Source organism: Cucumis sativus, chromosome 4 (assembly GCF_000004075.3).
Source record: "Cucumis sativus cultivar 9930 chromosome 4, Cucumber_9930_V3, whole genome shotgun sequence".
Taxonomy (NCBI): Eukaryota; Viridiplantae; Streptophyta; class Magnoliopsida; order Cucurbitales; family Cucurbitaceae; genus Cucumis; species Cucumis sativus.
In genome coordinates, this window is record NC_026658.2 from 12,983,173 (window position 1) to 12,990,703 (window position 7,531).

The following is a 7,531-nucleotide window of genomic DNA, read 5'->3' on the forward strand; positions in this document are numbered from 1 at the left end:
AACAATGACAAAGGAGGTACCTGGTTTAGTAAATTTTTTGTCTTTGGTAGGCATACCAGGAGGTCGAGGTGGTCTTGTAGGACAATTATCCAAAATATGACCACGTTTATGACAGTACTTGCACTATATTTTAGGACAATCAATAAATTTATGACCAGAGAGTTTGCAATTCTTACAAAACATGTTTGATGCTCTATTAGGTGGATAAGTGCTTGCAAGGACAACATCAGAATGTTTAGCGAGATTGATGCCAAGACGCTTCTCTTCAAACAAAGTTTCTTGGATAGAAGCATCCAATGAGGGCAAGGGACTCCGATGGAGTAAGGCAGCCCTGACCGATTCATATTCTCGATGTAATCCCATAAGGACCTTAATAAAACGAAGATGATCATTGCTAATTTTAGCTTGATCAAGCTGAGTCCAGATGGGTTGGAGAACTGTCTGTGATAGTAATGTGCTAATCCAATAGATTTAAAGCGTGTAGCCCATAGCATCAAATTGTGCATGTATAGCAGGAATAGAAGTGTTACCAAGTCATGTGATAATTTGATGATTCTTACTGTCCCAATCTTCGAGGCATTTAATAAATTATTCCTTGTCCTTGTCCTGTTTATTTGGTTTAGTTATCTCGTCAGTTACAATGTGCCATAGTTTTTGTCCAATTAGAAAACTTTTCATTTGATTTGTCCGTGATAGTAATTTGTTCCATAAGTATTGTGCTAATGGGTCTGATAATATGGTCTCCCTCCATTGAATCTGAAAAATCCCACTTGTAAGAGTAACTGAGTATGCAGGAGCGTCAACCACAAATATAACGTGGACGAATCGGGTCTGTTTTATATTCATGGTTAGAGTTGCGAACTTGCGAACTCGGCTTGAGTTCGTGGCTGGATTGCGATCGGTTGCGAATCGTGACAAAAACGTGGAGTTTGTGATGGACGCGGACGAAGACGGGCGTGAATCGAAGCTGCGAATGGACGCGGATGAAGACGAACGTGAATCGGAGCTGCGAATGGTTGCAGACGAAGACGGACGTAAATCGGAGCTGCGAACTGACGTGAACGAAGACGGACTTGAATCGGAGCTACGAACGAACGTGCGATCTGGGTTTAACGGATCTGGGTTCGTCGGATCTGATTTGCAAGAGACCGACGCGTGGATCGTTGAACGGAGATGAACGACGTGTGGACTGTTGAACGGAGACGAGGTTCGCAGCTGTGAGATCTATTCTTCAGATCCGAACAAGAGACTTGCAGACAGATATCGATGGCGGACGACAGGAGAACGATGTGAGGTTTTTCGTCAGCGGAGATCGTTGGCTTCACGGCAGAGATCGGCGACGGCTATACAATAACCCTAGGTTAAAAGCTCTGATACCATGTGATTTAATATTATTTATTGATTAAGATAAGTATTTCATTTTACAATAGTCTGACTAAATAAATAGATCTATACAACATAAATAAGGTAACAAATGTAATTAAGCCTAAAATGAAGAATTTACATTAATAGTCTTTTATATTTTAATGGTTGTACATTAGATCACATGAGTTGAACATAGAAAAAAAGGAATGCAGGTTGACTATAATTAATAATTTTATGATATATTTTAGTAGTTGTAGATAGTCGTTGATCAGACACAAAAAATAAGTTTACTATATGAGTCAATTTCATGCCTATGAAAGACAAATTAAAATTGTTCATTAACATTGCTCATTAAGATAATATCAAGCTAGTATGTTATACTAACTAGTAAAAACATCAACAAATTTAATTAGTAATTTTACCGTCTTTGTATAATATATATAAGAAAGAATTATTTAATTTATAATATTGGTGGATCACTACTACAAAAACAGGCTCTCTGGACGTTTTTAAACTGTCAAGAATCATTATTCTTGAAGGTTTTAAAACCGTCGTTGAAGCCAGTGTCAAGAAAGCGAAATTCTTGACAGTTGATAAAAACGTCAAGAATAGTGATTCTTGACAGTTTAAAAACGTCAAGTATACAAATGTTCATGACAGTTAAAAACCGTCAAGAATGTGAATGTTTATGACATCTTAAAACCGTCAAGAGTATAAGTGTTCATGACATTTAATAACCGTCAAGAAATTGATTGTTTATGACATTGAAAAACTGTCAAGGATGTACTTGTTTATGACATTTTAAAACCGTCAAATATGTTATGAATTTTTTTATAAAAAAAATTGTAATTCAATTATATTTTTGTTCCTGTAATTCAATGATTCTATTTTAACACAAAACTAGTACACATATAAATAAGAACTTTCATATATAACAATAACATATAACATTTTTACAAAAAAACTAAGTACACGAAATCTATTGAATTTTCCCAAAGGGATAAATACAAGTAAAATAGAAACTAAACATTGGTAGAAACTAAATACAATGTATTTTTGTAGATAACTAAATTACATCAAGTCTTGTCGTGAATCAAACGTCAATCACTTGCTTGGTAGCTTCATCACTATAGTAAATCAATCGAATATTAGTGCAAAACCTTAGTAATCTGAAATGTGTAGATGTTCCACTTCTACACCATCAGTGTCCTCCATTTCATCTTCTTCACCGTCAGAATCGGCATCTCCTTCAAGTCCATTTTCAATAAACTACATATTGTACCAATATAACCATGTGGTCAAAATCATTCTAAATCTCCACAAAAAAAAAAAAAAAGGCTAGATTTATCATAATGATGCACTAGAAAAAAGATGTTTAAAGAAAAGCAATGACATAAGAAAAATAAAACTAAAGAAACTACGAATGAAGGTAAACATAACATAGAAGAATATACCTTGGTACCTAGAGAAGAAACAATAATACATTTTATAAGGGATGGGGGGTCAACAAAGATGTAATTTCTCAAACTATGTCACAAAAAATGCAGAATTTCCACAAGTGCAATCATGATATCTAAAAGAATTATACAAAACAAGTTACAAAACTTCCACAACACTCAACACTTATTTATTTGAGACATATATGCACATGTATTGTGAAGTAAATTTCAAATCAAGAGTACTAAATTATGCTAATCCACATTGAAATTTTTCGAAAAACGTTTCCAACCATTTCTAAACGAGCCTCTCTCTTCTGCATGGGAGAAAATAGAAATCAAAGTTGTAGTGGTACGTACAAAGATATTGTTCCAATCCATAGATCTTATGGACACTTTTTGTCTTCACTAAAGATGAAACATATTCCAAGCAACGAAGGCGATGTAAGAATGCAATTTCTACAGTATTTTTGTGTACCTATTGAGAATTCATCCTAGATTTATAAACACAAATTCATGGATCCTATGTTCATTTTCCTTCTATAACCTTTTTGTTGGTTTTGTTTTCAGGGTAAACAAATTCTTAAGAGAAAGATGATGCTTATGAATGCTAAGGCAAAAAAAAGCACATGAAATGTGTCATTTATAAGGGAAATAAGAGGGAGGCCCTCGCTGAAGGAAATAAATAAAACCATAATGCCCCTATCATGTCAGGATTTGGTTTAACAAGAGGATCAATAAATAAAAGACAACAAATATTAGTTCAATATGATCAAGAGAGGAAAGAGTTCTTACCCATCTATCTGCTATTGGCAAGTGGTGTAAGTAATAAACTGCACATAAACAATTTAATTCATTGAGAGAAAGGCCAATTTCTCCATAACTTATTGAAGCATCAATTTCTCCATAACTTACAAATTGCCTACTGTAAAGTAAGCACCATTGCTTTGGAAGATTGAAGCTAAGCTATCATTCTAAACAGGGACAATTCTGATAAATGCACCCCAAACAGAATAATAAATTAGAACCTATAACCAAAAATTAAAAAAGAAAAAAGAAAAGAAGTTCTAAGCGTTTAATCCAAATTATGGCATTTTGAGAATGGTTACAAAACTAAAGAGTTCATGAAAACTAACCTGATAGGTTGAGGGGTGAAGCCAATAACGTAGTGAGTAAGAGAAGTCCAAACTAAAGATTCGACGAGGGAAAGAGGGATCTTGATTAAGCTGGAATAGCATAGCATAGGCCCAAGCTGGGTAGAAATAGAACTGTTTTTGTTTATAGAAAACTTCAACTCTTTGAATAGCCATAACCAATTCTGGAAACCCATCAACAAGAAGTAAAACGAGAGCAAAAAAAGGGCTACCATGAAGTAATTGTCATCTTCAACATCAATGTCCATTCTAGTTAATCAAAACAAGAATCGACCAGTTGATTTCATTGGAGAGAACATCAACTTCAAGATTTGCATCGTCGGTTTAAATACATTTCCTTCATTTGATGTGTTTAAATGGGTAAAACAACTAGAACATTCACACGGTAATCAAAACAAATTGCTTCCAGTGTCTAACCATAAGGAAATCCAACGACGACATTCCAACCGAAACATTAGCGTAATATAAACTGAAAACCCCCAAATGGAAGGGAACAAGATAGAACAATTTAATCAAAGATAATCGACAAAGAGAAAAGAATACTACGTACCTTTTTCTTCGAGATCGAAACCGTGTGGAAGCCTTCCATGGAGCCTTCCACTACGTACCTTTCATCAAAATCAAAGGCTGAACATTAAGGTCTTCGCCCTTTAGGCAGTTCGCCCAGCACAGCAGTCACAACTCGTTCTCTTTCAAGAAGTTTGAGACTGAGATTCTGAACGAGTAGGATGAAATACGGATGAAATAGAAGGGGAGAGGTAGTGGGTTGCTGCTGGTTGTCATCAGTGTTCGTCGGCTGCCGCAGGAGAGGGTTGAGAACTTGGGATTTGCCGTCGCTTGAAGAGAGGGTTAGGGATTTGGTGTTTATTTTTATCGTGGAAGAGGAAGAGAAATTGGGGATTATAAAAAAATTATATATATTTTTTTTTATTATTATTTTATAGAACTTTGACGTTTTTAAAACGTCAAGAAAAACATCTCACTTGACGTTTAAAAAATGTCAAGAAATTAAAAAACTTACCTCCATTAAATTTCTTTCAAATACTTTAAGCAAATTTAAAAACGTCAAGCAATTTTTACAATAGTCTTGACGTTTTAAAATCGTCAAGAATATTTTATAAATTTCTTGACGTTTTAGAGCCGTCAAGAATATTTTATAAATTTCTTGACGTTTTTAAAAACGTCAAGGATTTTTTTATAAATTTCTTGACGTTTTTAAAACGTCAAGTAAAATTTTAAATTCTTGACATTTAAGAAACGTCAAGCATGTCGAATTCATACGCTTCTTGACGTTTTAAGAACGTCAAAAAATTAATAGATATTTCTTGATGTTTTAAAAACGTCAAGAAAAAATTCTTGACGTTTTTTATTAAAAATGAAATCTTTCTTGACGTTTTTCGAAAAAAAACGTCAAGAAAGGAAAACAGCAACCGTCAAGAAAGCCCATTTTTCTAGTAGCGATAGATTAGTGGTTGATAATTGGATTTTTTTAAAAAATAATGTAAATTTGAAACATAAGTAAAAAATAGGTTGAGTGCAAAATTATTTTTAAAAGTATGTGAATTTAGGTGAAGTGTACACGACTTCCATACAGTGGACCCCACATCTTCTATTTTTTTCTTATTTTTATATATATATTACATTGGGTCCCAAATTTTTTTATTTTCTCGTTATTTATATACATGAGTCCCACACATTTCACTTTTTCTCATTATTTATATATGCATACCCACATATAATATAATATATGTTCAACCTTCAAATTCTAAAAATATCTTTTTTTATTAAATTAATTTATTCTTTTTTTTCTTCTTTATATATTTAACTATCTCAATCTTCAATTTTTTTTATTAAATTCATTTTTTCTTATTAAATTTAATTATTACTTAATCAAAATTATACATTTATTTTCCAATTTTCAATATTTTTTTTTCAAAATCCATATATTAACAAAATATGTTATCAAAAAATATATTAAACAAATGAAAATAGTAATAATAATAATTAAAAGAAGTTGGAGTTACTCAAAATAATAACAATAATAATAATAAATGAATGCACATCACTGTATATATATTAAATATCTCAATTTTCAATTTTTCTTATTAATTCATCTTTTCTAATTTAATTTAATTACTTCTTAACTAAAATTATATATATCTTTTTCTAATTTTATGTTTAAAAAAAAACACATATATTAACAAAAATATGTTATTAAAAAATATATTAAACAAAACAAAATAATAATAATAATCGAAAAAAGTTGAAGGTTATCTAAAAATAATAATAATAACAAATTTGCAATAGAAAATTATCCGTTAAGTTTTTTAAATTTAATTTATAATCGAACCAATTCTTGTTTTTTACCTTTTGCCATAAACATGAATTTTTCTTTATTCAATTAGCAATGTGCATTTGTGGCTTCAAGTGTTATTTTTATTTTTTTTTTTTTGAATAATTTCAACTTCTCTCAATTATTATTATTACTATTTTTATTTATTTAATATATTTTTAATAACATATTTTGTTAATATATGAGTTTTTTTATAAAAAATTGAAAAATGAAAAAAAAAATATGTATAATTTTGATTAAGAAATAATTAAATTAAATTAGAAAAATGAATTTAATAAGAAAAATGGAAGATTGAAGATTGTGATATTTAAATATATATAAAGAAAAAATAAACTAATTTAATAAAGAAATATATTTTTAGAATTTGAATGTTTAATATATATATATATATATATATATATATATATATTATATTATATGTGGATATGTATATATAAATAATGAGAAAAAGTGAAATGTATGAGACCCACGTATATAAATAATGAGAAAATAAAAAAAAAATGTGGGGCCCAGTGTAATATATATATAAAATAAGGAACAAATAGAAAATGTGGGATCCACTGGTACACGACTTCAACTCACCTCACCTATTTTTAAAAATAATTTTGCACTCAATTTATTTTTGACATATGTTTGTGAGCAAAAAATTTTGGTCAATTAAATTATGTCACATCATCACAACAAATATTCAATAATTATATTTTATTAGATTTTGATAATTAAGTTTAATCAATACAACCCAATTCAAGTCCAATAAGCAGATTAGGCAAGTTCAAGCTCAACAAGTAGATGGACCCAAACCCAATAAAGCAAATGGGCCCAAGCCCAAGTCCAAATCCAATAAGGCAAATGGGCCCAAGCTTAAGCCCAACAAGCAAATTGGTCAAAGTCCAAGTCCAACAAGCAAATGGGTCAAAGTCCACTTAAAGCCCACAAAATTTCTCTATAAATAGAGACCTTTGTCATTCATTTGAGGAAGTCTTTGGTTGAATGAAGAATTGAAGCTCTGAAGTACTGAAGCTCTGAAGAATTGAAGATTCAAACTTCTACAAACTCTCAAGACGTGCAAGTTCGTATCAACCTCGAGATCAACAACTTCTGAAAGATTGAAGACTTGGAAGATTAAATTTTCCTTGAATTCCATAAGATCGAAGTTCAAATCGACTTGCAACAACAACATCCTGAAGACCAAAGATCGAGAAGTTCTAAGTTTTAACTTGTAT

General features: G+C 31.0%; 1 long non-coding RNA gene across 2 annotated transcripts; it reads right to left on the minus strand.

Moving 5' to 3' along the window:
- Positions 1-2,269: 2,269 nt before the first annotated feature.
- Positions 2,270-4,850, minus strand: LOC101213959. Of its 2 annotated transcripts, none has more exons than XR_004216104.1 (4): positions 3,938-4,850; positions 3,717-3,829; positions 3,597-3,634; positions 2,270-2,634 (listed from the first exon to the last, which is right to left on the minus strand). It is a non-coding gene; the product is annotated as an uncharacterized LOC101213959 (long non-coding RNA). The 2 variants fall into 2 exon arrangements; XR_004216103.1 differs by having other exon boundaries at positions 3,717-3,791; positions 3,938-4,849.
- Between the last annotated feature and the right edge of the window lie 2,681 nt (positions 4,851-7,531).